General features: G+C 42.8%; 1 protein-coding gene and 2 non-coding genes across 3 annotated transcripts in view; 1 reads left to right on the top strand and 2 right to left on the bottom strand.

The window, feature by feature from the left end:
- Positions 1-17,321, bottom strand: part of LOC126100704 (rabphilin-3A) — a 1,079,132-nt gene that overhangs the window by 612,535 nt on the left and 449,276 nt on the right. Inside the window, exon 4 of the mRNA XM_049911320.1 lies at positions 11,695-11,745. The gene's annotated coding sequence lies outside the window, so the exon portion shown is untranslated. The remainder of the gene's footprint in view (positions 1-11,694; positions 11,746-17,321) is intronic.
- Positions 2,626-2,732, bottom strand: LOC126102815 (U6 spliceosomal RNA). Its single transcript, XR_007523080.1, has one exon. It is a non-coding gene; the product is annotated as a U6 spliceosomal RNA (small nuclear RNA).
- Positions 13,704-13,777, top strand: Trnat-ugu (transfer RNA threonine (anticodon UGU)). Its single transcript has one exon. It is a non-coding gene; the product is annotated as a tRNA-Thr (tRNA).

Raw genomic sequence — 17,321 nt, 5'->3', positions numbered from 1 at the left:
TCGTCATTGTAAGTACGCGGTTGGTGTATTCCTGTGTATTTCCTATACTGTAGTGCATATTTACGGAATTGCAATGTCTGTATCTGGCATACACGCATATTTAGATTTTTTAATTCTATAGTAGCTTCGGCTCAAATTATTACACAGATTGACTACATCTACGTGTTCATCCAACCATCCTCACAATTCTCTATTATTCCAATCTCGTATAGCGCGCGGAAAGAACGAACCCCTATATCTTTCCGTACGAGCTCTGATTTCCCTTATTTTATCATGGTAATCGTTTCTCCCTGTGTAGGTCGGTGTCAACAATATATTTTCGCATTCTGAGGACAAAATTCGTGACTGTAATTTCGTGAGAATGTTCCGCCGCAACGTCAAACGCCATTGTTTTAATGATGTCCACCCCATATCCTGTATCATTTCAGTGAAACTATCTGCCCTGTTTCGCGATAATACAAAACTTACTGCCCTTCTTTGAACTTTTTGGATGTACCCCGTCAGTCCTATCTGGTAAGGATCCCACACCGCACAGCAGTATTCTGAAAGAGGACGGACAAGCGTAGTATTCTGAAAGAGGACGGACAAGCGTAGTATTCTAAAAGAGGACGGACAAGCGTAGTGTAGGCAGTTTCCTTAGTAGATCTGTTACATTTCCTAAGTTTCCTGCCAATAACACGCAGTCTTTGTTTACCCTTGCCCACAACATTTTGTATGTGTTCCTTCCAATTTAAGTTGTTCGTAATTGTAATTCCTAGGTATTTAGTTGAATTTACGACCTTAAGATTTGACTGATTTATCATGTAACCGAAGTTTAACGAGCTCCTTTTAGAAGTCATGTAGATGACCTCACACTTTTCGTTATTTAGGGTCAACTGTCAATTTTCGCACCATACAGATATCTTTTCTAAATCGTTTTGCAATTTGTTTTGATCTCCTGATGACTTTATTAGTCATCTGCAAACAACCTAAGACGGCTGCTCAGATTGTCTCCCACATCGTTTATATGGATAGCGAGCAGCAAAGTGCCTATAACACTACCTTGGGGATCGCCGGAAATCACTTCTGTTTTACTCGATGACTTTCCGTCAGTTACTACGAACTGTGGCCTCTCTGACAGGAAATCACGAATCCAGTCACATAACTGAGACGATATCCATAAGCACGCAATTTCACTACAAGCCGCTTCTGTGGTACAGAATCAATCCGGAAATCCATAAACACGGAATCACTTTGAAATCTCTCGTCAATAGCACTCAACACTTCATGCGAATAAAGAGCTAGTTGTGTTTCACAAGAACGATGTTTCCTAAATCCATGTTGACTGTTTGTCAATAGACCGATTTCTTCGAGATAATTCATAATGTTCGAACACAATACAAGTTCCAAAATCCTGCTGCATATCGACGTTAATGATATGGGTCTGTAATTTAGTAGATTACTACTACTACCTTTCTTGAATGTTGGTGTGACCTGTGCAACTTTCCAGTCTTTGGGTACGGGTCTTTCGTCGAGAGAACGGTTGTACATGTTTGTTAAGTATGGAGCTATTGCATCAACATATTCTGGAAGGAACCTAATTGGTATACAGCCTGGACCAGAAGACTTGCTTTTATTAAGTGATTCAAGTTGCCTTACTACTCCGAGGATATGTAGTTCTACGTTACTCATGTTGGCAGCGGTTCTTGATGCAAATTCTGGAATATTTACTTCCTTCTTTTGTGACGCTATTTCGGAAGGCTGTGTTCCGTAACCCTGCTTTGGTAGCACTATGTTCGATAGTATACCCACTGCTATCTGAGACTAAAAAATGGATATTGTAACACAATGGTTCAACATGAATAAAGCTTCGCTCACTTATTTTTCACGTTATACATTGCATGTGAAACAAGGAAGTTAATCACAGTGTTACACATATAAAGGCCCACTATCTTGCACAACACTTTGAATACCCTTTCTTGGAATAGTATTTCGAGAAAATTCCACAGTCTATTATCAGTTCACATATAATGCTCCAATGTCACACCTGGTTAAGCGATATTGATGGAATGCAGACGTAAACAGAGACCGTCCAATCGTGCACTTACGTCTACTTGATAGACTCCAAACGCTGAAGCAGTCCTATTGAATAAATCACGTTTCGTGCGTGGTTTCTATTCGCCTGTCCTACTACAGACGTCACGAATTCTTGAAAAATTTCAGTTTTAGTAGCATTATACCCTGTAATTCTTTCTCAGAAATAAGAAACAATTATGTCCTTCTGTTTTTCTCATCAAAAGACGTTTCGGTGTAGTAGAACAGTCAAAGGTAAAAAAAAAAAACTGATGTGTTTATGCAAGTGGCTTACAAGGTTACGAAAATTTGTTGATCGCTGTTTTGTGAGCATGTTTTGGCTAGTCGTCTACACGTAACATAATGAAGTGTGAATACAGCAATTTTTTGTTTTCGCTGGGAGTCCTCTTCTGGGTAGTTTGGTCGCCTGGTGCAAATATTCTTATGCGATGCCACTTTGGTGACTTGCGCGTCGATGATGACGAAAATAACGCAATCTCCAGGCGACATCCGTGATTGAGAGTCAGAAACCCTAACGACAAAGACATTTTCTTGGTTTTTCTTTGTAATTTAAAAAATATGGAATGGCTCACGATCCCGCATGTCATCCTTGCGCAGGGGCCAAGCTAATCCTTCCTGCATCACCCCAGCACCAGTACACGTACCGCCGAAGCGAATACAGACCACGAGCTGTTGACGTATAAGTGCAAACACGTCACAGATCTCTTTAACGTACCAAAAGGTATTTAAGGTGCAAGAGTTAAGCGAGAGAAATGGAACATACATCTACCCTACTGTGAAGTTTCTCTTCTCCATACCCTTCACATCATTTTGTTGGAACGAGAATCAGCCATAGCGAATCGGAAAGTTAGTCTAAGATTATCATCTAAAGTATTTGATCAAACACGAAGATTTAATTTTCAGGCAGGGATATTTGAATTTCATCTCGCAGCGCAGCGAACTCATAAATCTCTGTGACCTAGCGGTCTCGGTTAATTTGTTTTTGCGCGCCCAAGTTGAAATTAATGAGTTTGTCCCGGCGCATAAAATTTGGAAATCGATGAGAACCACGAAGTATTACAGATAAAATTACCATCGAAAATGAGACCAAGAAAAGTCTCCACTGTATACCATAGGACTTTCTGGAGGAACATGAGGTACTGGGAAAGAATTTAGTCAGCCAAATCATTGTCTAAAGACATAAAGTTCATTGCCCTCCTGTCTTATCCGTGGGCTGATGTACTGAAAAGACTTACACGTTAATGTAAAGTGTATTTCATGTCTCTAGATGCGAATAAGTAAATCGGTTGTGCAAGGTTTCAGAGGTTTGTTTATGTGTGTGTGTGTGTGTGTATGTATTTATGTGTTTTGGGTAATAGGGAGGGGGAGCACTTCGGTAACATTTTTCCGTGTTATTCACTAACAAGTTCATCCCCTAAATCGACAACTGCATTGCCGACGCGGTCGATTAGATTGCATTGCGAGGTGCAACAATTAGCGCAGAGAGCCTTCTGAAATTGAATGTTACGTCACTACCGTACTTTTTTCACGAAGGAAGAGAACAAAAGTTAGAGGTAACGCCCCGGCGACGTTGAGTTAATTAGGCTCGGAGCATTGTCTCGGACTGAACCATGGTTGCTGAAGGAACTGTCCGTGGTACTGTTTAAAGGACCAGCAGGCTATTCACATAAAGGAAACAACGGTACTCTCTGTAGTTCAGTTTCTACAGCAGCTGTCAAATCTCATTTGGTGCTCCTGTCGTTACGGACTCTGATTCGTCATCTGGATTTGCAGACACAGTCATCACGAAGATTTATGTAGCGCCTCAGAGAAATGAACTTCAAAATAATAAAATTTCACAGCCACTGGCATGCTGAATGAACAGGCAGATGGGTATACAACAAATTACTCTCTCTTAATACATCGTCCTCACAAGAAGCAATGAATACAATTTCCTTTTTCCTATCTCAAACATACATGCACCTTATCAACTCCATTTCAGTGCACATAACCTGGTCCCTGTCTGTCCGCCAGTCTGTCTGTTTCTATCCCTCTCCTCATTCTTCGTTCTCATCCTCCGTCCCTCCTACTAGCTCTCACACAGTTCATACACATATTGTCACTTTTCAGGCATTTCCATGTCATTTGTATGCATAACGAGAATAATATGAAATTATTACTATCTTACAATATCAGCTAGTATAAATTACCCGCGTAGCAATAGAAACAGTCAATTGTGACGATTATTTTGTGTCAGTCTGTATGTTGATTAGCGTATCAAATCTAGTGTTGGAAGTGTTAGAATGTAAAACTAAAACTGTTGACTGTCACTCCTCTGTCAAGTTTTTTAATTTTTATTACATTTCGTCTGTGTAAATGTAAATAATTTGAAATTCTGTGCTTCAGTTTTCTCATTAGACCCATAAACAGTGTCGTTCTATCACAGTTAGGAGATAAACTGAAGCAGATGTAGCGGTCATAATGTCTATACAGAAAATGTGATAGTTGCTTCGAAAGTCGTTGAACAACAATTAGATAGTACAAATATTATGACTGGAGTAGGAATATTATTAATAAAGATATCCCCAATCCAGACGTTACGCTTCTGGGCAGCACACAACTTAACGGCTACTAGAACGTAATAAAATAAAGGCACACAAATATTTGCTTGACACTGGTGTGCAAAACTTAAGGACGAAAGTATTTTCGCATGATTTTTCACTGCCAGGCTACACAGCTCGATGAAAATTTGGACCGTACGCAGAAGGAACTGTTGCAACATAATACAGAACATAACTGAAAGAAGTGACACTTTTATTCAAAGACAATAATTAGACTGACGTTACTGCGTTTAATGATAGTTCCATGGTCAATACAAAACGCGCAGCATGGTTCTCAGTAGGGTGTGTGTTCCCCGCGGACAGCAGTGCATGGTGTGCAACGTGGTCCCACGCTGGCCACAAGGTATTAAAGGAATTCTTGTGGTAGTGCGTTGCATTCTTCCATCAGTGCGGCTGCCAACTGATGTATGGTCGCTGGTGCATTTGAAAGTGCTGCAATGAGTCTTGCCATAGCATCTAACTCGAGCTCAGTGGGATTTAAGTAGAAGGAACGGGCAGACCAATGATTCATCGAATATTCTCTAGTTCCAACAGCTCCCCCCACCTGCTGAGGTAGCGCAGTGTCTTCCACCAAAATGAAGTCAGGGCCGAATGCACCCCTGGGCACGTGGGGATGGAGTACAGTGTGGCAATAACGTTGACCGATGTGTTCAGAAATTTGGATTTCAGTATGCCTATGCAACGTCTCCCTCCCCACACCATAACCCTTGGAACACCAAACCAATCATGTTCGACAATGTCCCTGGGTAGAGTACGTTCTTCCAGCTCTTGCCATATGGAGGTACGTACTCCACCGAGCAAGAATATCGAACGTGATCGGTCTTATCGGTCTTATGATGTTGGGAGGCAAACTGTTTCGTAAACGTACTGATCTCCAGAGCTTTGAACACGATACACTCATCGATCAACGTTATTGCCACACTACTTCCGTATGAGCGTTTATTCAGGGGTGGTTTCGGCCCTGACTTCATTTTTGTGGATGACAATGCGCGGCCACATCGAACAGCGCAAGTGCAGGAGTTCTTAGAACGAGAGCACATTCGGTGAATGGAGTGACCTGCCCGTTACCCAGAAAATCCAATCGGGCGCGTATGTGATGTATTGGGGAGACGTATTGTGTCACGTTCACATGGACCAACGACCATTCAGCATTTTTCCAGATCTGTGTGGAAGAAATGAACGCCGTACCGCAAGAGCCCGTTACCAAACTTGTGCGAGCATGGGAGCACGCTGTAGAACATGTACTGCCGTCCGTGGGTATCACAGACCCTATTAAGAACATTGCAGCACCTTTTGTAACGTCCAGGGGACTAATATAATTCGCGGTGACTTCAGTGCAATTTTTGTCTTGAAAATAAAAGTGTCGTTTCTATTCGTTTCTTGTATTATTTATTTCAGTTACCTTCTGTGCTATACTGCAGCAATTCGTTCTACGCAACTGGCCATTAAAATTACTACACCAAGAAGAAATGCAGATGAAAAACGGGTATTCACTGGAGAAATATATTATACTAGAACTGACATGTGATTACATTTTCACGCAATTTGGTTGCATAGATCCTGAGAAATCAGTACCCAGGACAACCACCTCTGGCCGTAATAACGGCCTTGATACGCCTGGGAATTGAGTCAAACAGAGCTTGGATGGCGTGTACATGTACAGCAGCTCATGCAGCTTCAACACGATACCACAGTTCATGAAGAGTAGTGACTGGCGAATTGTGACGAGCCAGTTGCTCGGCCACCATTGACCAGACGTTTTCAATTGCTGAGAGACCTGGAGAATGTGCTGGCCAGGGCAGCAGTCGAACATTCTTTGTATCCAGAAAGGCCCGTACAGGACCTGCAACATGCGGTCGTGCATTATCCTGCTGAAACGTAGGGTTTCGCAGGGATCGAATGAAGGGTAGAGCCACGGGTCGTAACACATATGAAATGTAACGTCCACTGTTCAAAGTGCCGTCAATGCGAACAAGATGTGACCGAGATGTGTAACCAATGACACCCCATACCATCACGCCGGGTGATACGCCAGTATGGTGATGACGAATACACGCTTCCAATGTTCGTTCACCACGTTGTCGCCAAACACGGATGCGACCATCATGATTATGTAAACAGAACCTGGATTCATCCGAAAAAATTACGTTTTGCCATTCGTGCACCCAAGTTCGTCGTTGAGTACACCATAGCAGTCGCTCCTGTCTCTGATGCAGCGTCAAGGGTTACCGCAGAGCTGATAGTCCATGCTGCTTCAAACGTCCTGGAACTGTTCGTGCAGATGGTTGTTGTCTTGCAAACGTCCCCATCTGTTGACTCAGGGATCGAGACGTGGCTGCACGATCTGCTACAGACATCGGATAAGATGCCTGTCATCTCGACTGCTAGTGATACTAGGTCGTTGGGATCCAGCACGGCGTTCCGTATTATCCTCCTGAACCCACCGTTTCCGTATACTGCTAACAGTCATTCTATCTCAACCAAGGCGAGCAGCAATGTCGCAATACGGTAAACCGCAATCGCGATAGGCTGCAATCCGACCTTTATCAAAGTCGGAAACGTGATGGTGCGCATTTCTCCTCCTTGCACGAGGCATCACAACAACGTTTCACCAGGCAACGCCGGTCAACTGCTGTTTGTGTATGAGAAATCGGTTGGAAACTTTCCTCGTGTCAGCACGTTGTAGGTGTCGCCACCGGCGTCAACCTTGTGTGAATGCTCTGAAAAGCTAATCATTTGCATATCACAGCATCTTCTTCCTGTCGCTTAAATTTCGCGCCTGTAGCACGTCTCCTTCGTGGTGTAGCAAATTTAATAGCCAGTAGTGTATGTATGGTCCAAGTTTCATGGACCTAGGTTACTTGGCAGCGGCACATCACGCGAAAGTTACTTTCGTTCTTAGGCTTCCGATATCAGTGTCTTACAACTCCATGTACTGAAAAGAAAAGCTTCATTAGCTAGCATGTGTATGTCTCTACCTTTTTCTCTCACCGATAAACTATAAGTATTTTTCATTTCACAAAATATTAAAAAATGAGAGCATGATGATGTAGTTTATCATCTTTAGCTCAGGGGAAATTTCTTTCTCCGTCCACTCGTTTTCAAACTGTTACAGTCGCCTCGAGGGCAGCAGCGGGCAGTGAACTCTGTTAACAGTGTTTTCTTCACAAAGCTATTGGAAAGTTCACATCAAACTCGTCGCAGCAGCTGTTACGTCGAGTGTAAGGTAATCATTGCGTAGCATCCTTAACCAGTTAAAATAACAAGTCTGAAAAAGTTGACTGAGGTGCAGCGGCAGAGCCGCTAACGCATTTCGTTTCATAACAGAGCGCACGGCACTTATTGAGGAACAGCAGTAAGAGACTAAAGTGAACTTCGCGTTATTTCCTGAGTAGATGATCAAGCGGGCTACGAAGAAACGTTTTCGCCAGAACAGGAGTGCGGATAATTACTAGATGTTCACCGTGACGATTGCAGAAGTATACTAACGTCTGTCGAAACACTCATTTCGAAAAAGGCAGATGTGTATGAGAGTACCGAACTGCATATCATCTCTCACTTACGGAATTCAGTATCATTTACAGTCCCAGGCCAAGTAATTAGAGACTCTAAACGTAATGGTATGCAAGCAAAAACGAGCTGCGTGTGTTCCTGGGAAATCTCACTCTACGTGATTTTATCCAATGTCAAAAACCATCAACAATGTTTTAAACGTCAACTGCCACATGTGTCCGGCAAGGTCTTACGGAAATATGACATGCGGAGTTGCCTAACATGCTTACTTACTAGTATTTACTTACCCTCTGTGTTTATCCTCTACGTAAAGAGGATGAGAAATCCTCTGCTAGTAACTATCATCTAATTTCTCTTGTTCCAATTTTTTTCCAAAAGTAACAGAATTCTGCGTACAACAGCTAATAAGTCAATATTTGTCAGGTAACAATTCTTTGCTAGGTGTAAATATGATTTCATGTCACAACAGTTAACTGTGGAATGCGTAGCAAATGCTTTTTTTCTGCAAACCCCTTTTGAATCGAAATTATCTACTTAAGCGACGCTAGTTTTGAGTGAGGCACTCGATTCACTAAACCATATATGAACTCATTGTACCCTACTTCCTCAAGAAACAAAAAGAATTATATGTATCGGAAACTATATCAGTGACGATTAGCAATTTCTGAATCTTACTCAGTGGGTTCCTCAATGATCTGTGATTGGTCCATTGCTTCTTATAATATTTGTGAATGACCTTCCGTTACACACTTCCCAGATTTATACTTTATGCAAATAACAGACGTCGGTAATTTCTGGAAAGGATGCGAACAAACTGAAACCGAAACCTGCAAAACATAGAGCTCTATCAGTTGTCAGATACCTGGTTCAAAGTTAAAGAGTTATCTATTACTCATAAAAAAAACTGTGAACATTATTTTCATTTCAGACACTGTTGACATTGAATGTGCATCAATTGAACTCCTTGCTGTATATCTTGATTCGAAATTATCCTAGTACACAGATACAGACTATATTAGTAAGGAACTGTCACATATTATTAATGAGTTGAGTAAATTATGCCCATGTGTTTCTGAAAAATTGCGCTTAGTTTCAGTTGTGCTTTTTTTTCCTCTCTCGTGGAAGATATGGCATTCTTTAGTAGGGTAACTCTCCTAGAGTCAAGAAACGTTGAATACGACAGTAGAAGGCATCAGGTCAGTTATGGAATTTTCTGAACTGAAATAACTAGTAGGTCTTAATTAAATAGTTATATATGCTAATAACCCCATCCCTCTTCATATTCAGCAGCCTTTTTACTATGAAAAGACGATTGCCGATATAGGCTAACACAGCTCCAGGAGAGTCGCTCGCTACTTCTCCACCAGCTTCCCCGCTACGTTCACCTTTGTAAACCACTTACTATACAATTCACAAAGCATTCCCACAACTCATTAACCAACGCAATTCACGTAGTTCTCACTCGTGGTCAAATTTTACGATATCTTTAAACAAATATGAGATAAAAAACAGGAAACTACTGGCACCGGAAACCACGCTTTGAACTATCAGTAAACTATGTACGTTATCGCACTGAAAATACGAAAGCTTGATAGGTGTTTGTATCTTAGCTTTCAGTAGTTACAAGACGATAAATGTAGTGTACGTGAGCACTAACTCACCAATCTAAAAACAAAACACCAACTCGTAAAATATATAAAGGGTGGTCAGAGACAGTCTGAAAAGCTTCTACGGATGTTTCAGGGTAGGCTGTGCTGAGAAATAATTGTTACGAAAAAATTTTACACTCTGCACCGTTTCCGAGTGAATTTGCATTGAAGTTAATCAATCAGAGTTTCATGCGCGTAAAGTCAAGCGGCCCCGTCAGAAACAATTAGAGGCAGTAGTTGTCATATCATAGATGATGGTGCACGAGAATGCTCAGCCTTTGGCCCGGTTCGATGCTTACTACCGTCCCATGTCTAATTTTTGTTTCGCTCTTTCGTTCGGTGTTAGCAAACCAAACGAAGCACACGTTTGACGACACATCGTCTGGCAGGCCGCTTGAATTTGCGAGCGCATCGCCCTGATTGGCTAATTGAATATTAACCAACTCGGAAACGGCAATGTATCGAAGTTTTTTCCTTAACATCTACCTATCAGCGGAACCTACCCTGCAAGCCCTTGCAAGCTTTTCAGACTGTTTCTGACCACCCTGCACCTACTCAGCAAAACAAATCTTTTTTTTTTTGTATGTTTGCACATTAAGCTGCTCGATGAAACAGGCTACGTGATTGGACGCACCACGACAACTTGTATGTCTATTCCATCACCATAGGAGAATCTGAAACATGACGCACTTAACTAAATTTCATTTCACCACTCAGTACGTGTATGACAGCGTTCATGTTGCCTTTATAGTCAGAAGTGGATGCTCATTGGGCGAGGGAAGCCGGCAAAAAGGGGTGAGCGCCACTAATCAGACCATTAGAAGATGGTGTAGGACCGTCGACGCAGGCGGGTGCACACTCGCTGCATTGGTCCTGCCTCAGTCCAACAATGCAAGCGAACATTCTGCTCATTCCACCTACCTCACATGTACGATAACGCTGCTTCGGCGCGCCATGCTACCTCCTACTTTCACTGAGCTTGGCGTGACACTTCTTTCAAGCCACAAAAGATAGTAGTGCTGCTGTTGTGCATACCATCTCTCTACAGTCTCAATCATTATCTGTTGATACATTGTTCTACACTTCCTATATAGTTGGATTCAACTGAGCCATTCTTCCTAGGTATCATAGTTTCCCAATCGTTAACGAAGCTCTGAGTAGCAAAACTCTCTTTCATACATCATAATTTTTATGAAAGACCTAATAAATGATGTTTAAACAGTTCACCATTACCAAAGGATATCTCTTTTTCCTCCTCTTATTTCTATTCCTGCACCACACATTACGAAAGCATATTTCAAGTACCGAGCGAGGTGGCGCAGTGGTTAGCACACTGGACTCGCATTCGGGAGGACGACGGTTCAATCCCGTCTCCAGCCATCCTGATTTAGGTTTTCCGTGATTTCCCTAAATCGTTTCAGGCAAATGCCGGGATGGTTCCTTTGAAAGGGCACGGCCGCTTTCCTTCCCAATCCTTCCCTAACCCGAGCTTGCGCTCCGTCTCTAATGACCTCGTTGTCGACGGGACGTTAAACACTAACCACCACCACCACCATATTTCAAGTGATGGCACGTATCTTCTTCATCCATTCGGTATTCAGTTCATGACATACCTTGGAAGGCATTGTTTTCATGGATTCTTTTGATGTACCCCTAAAAGAAGACCATGAATCTTCGACTAGGACTGATGCAACGGGTCAGCTTCACAATCACAAATAAAATCGCTTTATAAAGGACCTATATGCTTTATATACGACGACTGCATACATTTAAAATCTACGTTAACGGAGCATAGGACGACATAGTTGCAGACCACTCTAAGGACTACATAGGGCGCAAAAGCATGCATTTTGGCTTACCGAGTATTGTACGACAGCCCTCGGAGCCCGTAGACGCCTCAGTTATTCAAGCTGTAATAAAAAGAAGAAAATACATCATCAAACTCAAGTTAATCTGACTTGAATTAATAGTTGGCGGGAGCGTGGGGAGGGGGCATGGCAGGGAGAGAGCAGAAGAAACATCTCAAAAGGCTAAAACGGTGCACAGCGGACTGTCCCAATTGCAGGCTACCTATGTAGCTGCTTACAGAGGAAATATAATATCATAATTGCCGACCCAATTTCAAAATTTAGAATTCTGTCATAATGTACTCGTTAAGAGGTCTAATTATAAATTTATGATTTATCGGAATACTCAAGTATTAAAGTTAGACACTTCGTCTAGAGCAGCATAACTCGTGATGCGCAATTACCCAAAATATATTCAAAACTTTACACACAATTTACAATTTCTAACCTTTACTAAACTTTTTCTCGCTTACATCCCCCTCAAAATAATGAGATGAAAGAAGTGTCTCGCTTACTACATTTTCGTTGTTCATTTAGTAAAATATCGGCATCAAGTATGACGTTTTAATTTATCTTTTCTTTGTTTCTGTCTCGATTCGAAGCGCATTTTGTTACCACTATCCAAATGTTCCTGCAAATTTGTATAATTGTACGACACATAGTTCAGAAGATGCGATGACTTAAACTTCGATACGCGCGAAAAAAAGGCTTTTATTTTAACAAAAAGAGCGCAAATTACGCACAAGCCAGTGTTCGACAATGAGTACACTTCGCGGTTTCTAATGACCTTCAAACATAATTTCAATCCTTTTCTAAGCTTTTCTCGGTTTCAGCCCCCACAAGACGATAGAAAGATAACAGTTTATCTCTTAGTGCTACTTTGTTCGCACTGTAAAACGTTACCGTCACATATGACGCTTTCACTTATTATTTCTTTACGAATAACACTACTCTTCATCAAAAAATGGTTCAAATGGCTCTGAGCACTATGGGACTTAACATATGAGGTCATCAGTCCCCTAGAACTTAGAACCACTTAAACCTAACTAACCTAAGGACGTGACACACATCCATGCCTGAGGCAGGATTGGAACCTGCGACCTTAGCGGTCGGGCGGTTCCAGACTGTAGTGCCTAGAACCGCTCGGCCACGACGGCCAGATACCCGCTATCCATAATGCACACAGTATCCTCTTATTCTATGAAAGGTACCTACAAAATTACATTGGAGAGGGAAAGAAACTGGCACATGTGCCTAATTTCGTGTAGGGCCCGCACGAGCACGCAGAAGTGCCGGAACACGACATGACATGGAATCGATTAATGTCTGACGCTGTGCTGCAGGGAACTGACTCCATGAATCCTGCAGGGCTGTCCATAAATCCGTAAGAGTACGAGGGGGTGGAGATCTCTACTGAACAGCACGTTGCAAGGCATCCCAGATATGCTCAATAATGTTCACGTTTGGGGAGTTTGGTGGCCAGTGGAAGAGTTTAAACGCAGAAGAGTGTTTCCGGAGCCACATTTTAGCAATTCTGGACGCGTGGCGTGTAGCATTCACCTGCAGGAATTGCCCAGTTCCATCGGAATACACAATGGACATCAGTGGCTGCAGGTGATCAGACAGGACGCTTACGCACGTGTCACCTGTCAGAATCGTATTTAGATGTACCAGGGGCCCCTTTTAACTCCAACTGCACACGCACCACACCATTGCAGAGCCTCCACCAGCTTGAACAGTCCCTTGATTATAAGCAGGATCCATGGATTCTTGTCGTTGTCGTTGTCCGAAAGAAGAGACACCATACAAGTATATAGTTCTGGCAACACCAGCCGTGACCTTCTTCTTCTGTGCGGAAGGACACATATTCCCCGAACTCTTACGGGACTTGGTAAGAATGTCTTCCACGAGTAATGAGTGTGTTTGGGTGGGACACTACGAATGTGAACATACAAGGTGAGAATGTGGGTCTCGCGGGAGGCGTGCGCGAGATAGACCCTGCAGTCGCGCTATCCCCTGTTCCCTCGGTGGCTCAGATGGATAGAGCGTCTGCCATGTAAGCAGGAGATCCCGGGTTCGAGTCCCGGTCGGGGCACACGTTTCCACCTGTCCCCGTAGATGTGTATCAACGCTCGTCACCAGCTGACGGTATTAAGATATAATTCTAATTTCGTTCTAGACAGCTGCAGGTCATCAAAGGTGTCTGTTCTTTCGCATATGTCCGAAGGAACAGACACCATATCCATATAAGTATATTGAATAAAAATATCTCGCCTGCACGGGAATACATACTGAAATGCCAAAGAAACTGGTGCAGGTATGCGTGTTCATACACATAGAGACGTAAACAGGCATAACGAGACGCTGCGGTCGACAACGCCTATGTAAGACCACAATTGTGTCTAGCGGACTTGTTAGATCGGTTACATCTGCTACAATGGAGGGTTGTCAAGATTTTGTGAGTTTGAACGTCGTGTAATAGTCGGTGCACAAGGGATGGGACACAGCATCTCCGAGGTAGCGATGAAGTGAGGATTTCCCCCGTACGACCATTTCATGAGTGTACCGTGAATATCAGAAATCCGGTAAAACATCAAATCGCCGACATCGCTGCGGCCGGAGAAAGACCCTGCAAGAACGGGACCAAGGACGACTGAAGAAAATCGTTCAGCGTGACACAAGTGCAACCCTTCCGCAAAATGCTGCAGATTTCAGTGCTGGGCCATCGACAAGTGTCAGCGTGCTATCCATTCAACGATATGGTCTTCCGGAGCCGAAGGCCCAATCGTGTACCCTTGATGAATGCACGATGCAAAGGTAGGCCTCGTCTGGGCGCGTCGACACCGACATTGCACTGTTGATGACTGGAAACATGTTGCCTGGTGGGACGAGTCTCTTTTCAAATTGTGTAACGCGGATGGACGTGTACGGGTACGGAGGCGACCTGATGAACCCACGGACCCTGCATGTCAGCAGGGAACTGTTGAAGCTGGTGGAGGCTCTGTAATGGTGTGTAGCATGTATAGTTGGAGTGATACGGGACACCTGATACGTCCAGATACGACTCTGACAGGTGACACGTGCGTAATTATCTTGTCTGGTCACCCGCATCCATTCATGTTCACTGTGCATTCCGATGGACTTGGGCAGTTCCAGGAAGAAACTGCCACATCCCACACGTCCAGAATTGTTACAGAGTTTAAACACTACTGCTGGCCACCAAACTCCCCAGACATGAACATTATTGAACATATTTGGGATGCGTTGCAATGTACTATTCAATAAAGATCTCCTCTCCCTCGTACTCTTACGGATTTATGGACAGCCCTGCAGGATTCGTGGTGTCAATTCCCTCCAGCACTACTTCAGATATTAGTCGAGTCCATGCCACGTCGTGTTGCGGCACTTCTGCGCGCTCACGGGGCCCTACACAGTTGTACCAGTTTCTTTGGCTCTTCAGTGTATGCGAGTAATGGATGTGCGAGTAGAAGTTGTAGGGACATTGTTGACGACATATGACGGTTTGAGTCTAGCCAAAGAGCGTGCTCGGATAGCTAACCGTAAGGCGACCGCTTACGATAAGCGGCAAATCCGGGTTCTAGTCCCGGCCCTGCACAAATTTTCATTATCGTCATTCCATTATGCAGTAGATGGTTGTTCATATTCGCAACTGTGAATTCATTTCATGTACTTTCTTTATGGCGCCTGTCATTGGACTTCGATGAGTGTTTCCCTGGCGCATTCGTGCTTATTTTACGAATTCGTGACGAGACGCACATTTCTTCTTTGGACCATATCCACTTTCTCTGACAAACCTGTCTGTTAAGGATTACTGACAGAGGAGCAAAACTCAAGTATGGGTTGAAAGAGCGTTTTTGAGCTGCGTGCTTCGTGGACGGACGTCACTTGCTGAGGACGCTTCCAGCGAAACTCAGTTTGACGTACCAGTCTTTCTTACAATTGGTCTCACGCAGTCGTTGCACTTTAAACTGTTCCATGCACACACTCCCAGATATTTAATGCATGTGACTCTTTCCAGTGATTGTTCGCACATCGCATAACGCAACAGAAGCGGATCTTTCTACATATTGATGAGCAATATGCAGTATTTTTTCATTTTTAGTGTCAGTTGTCAATCCGTGCATCAAGCTTCGATTCTTTGCAGGTCTTTCTTCTTTTCGCTTTAATTTTCTAGCGTTGCTACTGTTCTACAAAGAACAGTATCACCAACGAACAGCCTAATTGAGCCTGCGACCTTATTCACTAAATCTCTTACTAATAGTGACGGTCTCGTAACGCTCCCTTTGGGTGCGTTCGAAGCTGTTTTCACGCAGGCGCGGTTCCGACAGTGAGGATGGAAGGCGTCACGGCGATCGTGACTCCCTCCTAATGCCAAAAGAAAGCACTATACTTCTCACCAATGTAAACATATTATTATTATTATTATCATCATTGAATTAAAGCTTTTTATATGAAGACCTTAGCTGTAATCAGTCGAAAGCACATTTACGTTGTTTCGAGAAACTGTGCAATAAAATTTCAATTAATCCCATAAATAAGATACTGTATATACATCCAATGTGATTTTTCATCCAGTTACTTCACCGTTTTCATGTATATCGACAGTACAGAAATATTTTTAAAATGGTGAATTATACCTGGAATACTAATATTAAAATCTCGTTAGCAGTAGTTAACACTATTTCCTTGGAAACGGTGTGCACGTAACTTCAATTACCATTAACTTACCAGTGTTTAAAGTCAAGTTTACGAGAAACACTGATCATAAACAACCGTGTAGGTAGGCATTTTTCGTGTCATAGTAATTCAGCTGCCAGAAATTCCTGAATACGTTTGCATTTCTTCACTTACAAGCTCGAAACAATTTTTGGAGTATTCACGCATAGGGTCTGTTTATCTTCAATCCCTCCCCACCCCCACCCCCATTACCTGCCTCTGTATGTTCTATATTCCATTCCTTCAGGTATGTTTTTCTTCATTTGCGTGGTAGTACATGAATATTTTACACTCTTGCGATCTCTATGACTGTTGCGCTGATAATGTGCATAAATTGCAACTATTTGCAGAAGGTGAGGAGCTGGTGCTCTTCCTAAGGATGAATTTTTGTGATATTCCTTCGAAACTACTGAAATTCAGAGCTATAAGCTTAACATCCTCAACCTGTCTCATAATTTCGCGCATCAAAATGAAATACATCCATGGATAATTTTTAGTATGTACTCGTTAATATCGTCATACATACGTCAAGTATAAATATATTAGCAGCGTCGGCCTTTGGGATGCGTATCTGCAGTAATTATGCGCTAAGCAGGTAAATACGAAACTGACTTTAGTTCAAATGTTTTACGAGGTATTTATACAGCTGTAGACAGTGCTTTATAAGAATCCAATGAAAGAACTTACTACAGCACGTCAACAATGTTAAGGATGGCGTTTAACATCCCTGCCGTTGTACTGCACGTAAAAACACGTAAACGGTGGTAAGCGACGGGATTTGATACTGCTCACTTTGTTAACAAAATACGCACATTTACCTGATCAGTAACATCTTTTCACGCCCATTCAAGCACATATACAGGATCCTTATCGGAGTTACGTATCCACATCGTACTCCGATT

The sequence above is a fragment of the Schistocerca cancellata genome, chromosome 9 (genome assembly GCF_023864275.1).
Source record: "Schistocerca cancellata isolate TAMUIC-IGC-003103 chromosome 9, iqSchCanc2.1, whole genome shotgun sequence".
In the NCBI taxonomy this organism is placed as follows: domain Eukaryota; kingdom Metazoa; phylum Arthropoda; class Insecta; order Orthoptera; family Acrididae; genus Schistocerca; species Schistocerca cancellata.
This window is presented reverse-complemented; position numbering and strand designations above follow the sequence as displayed.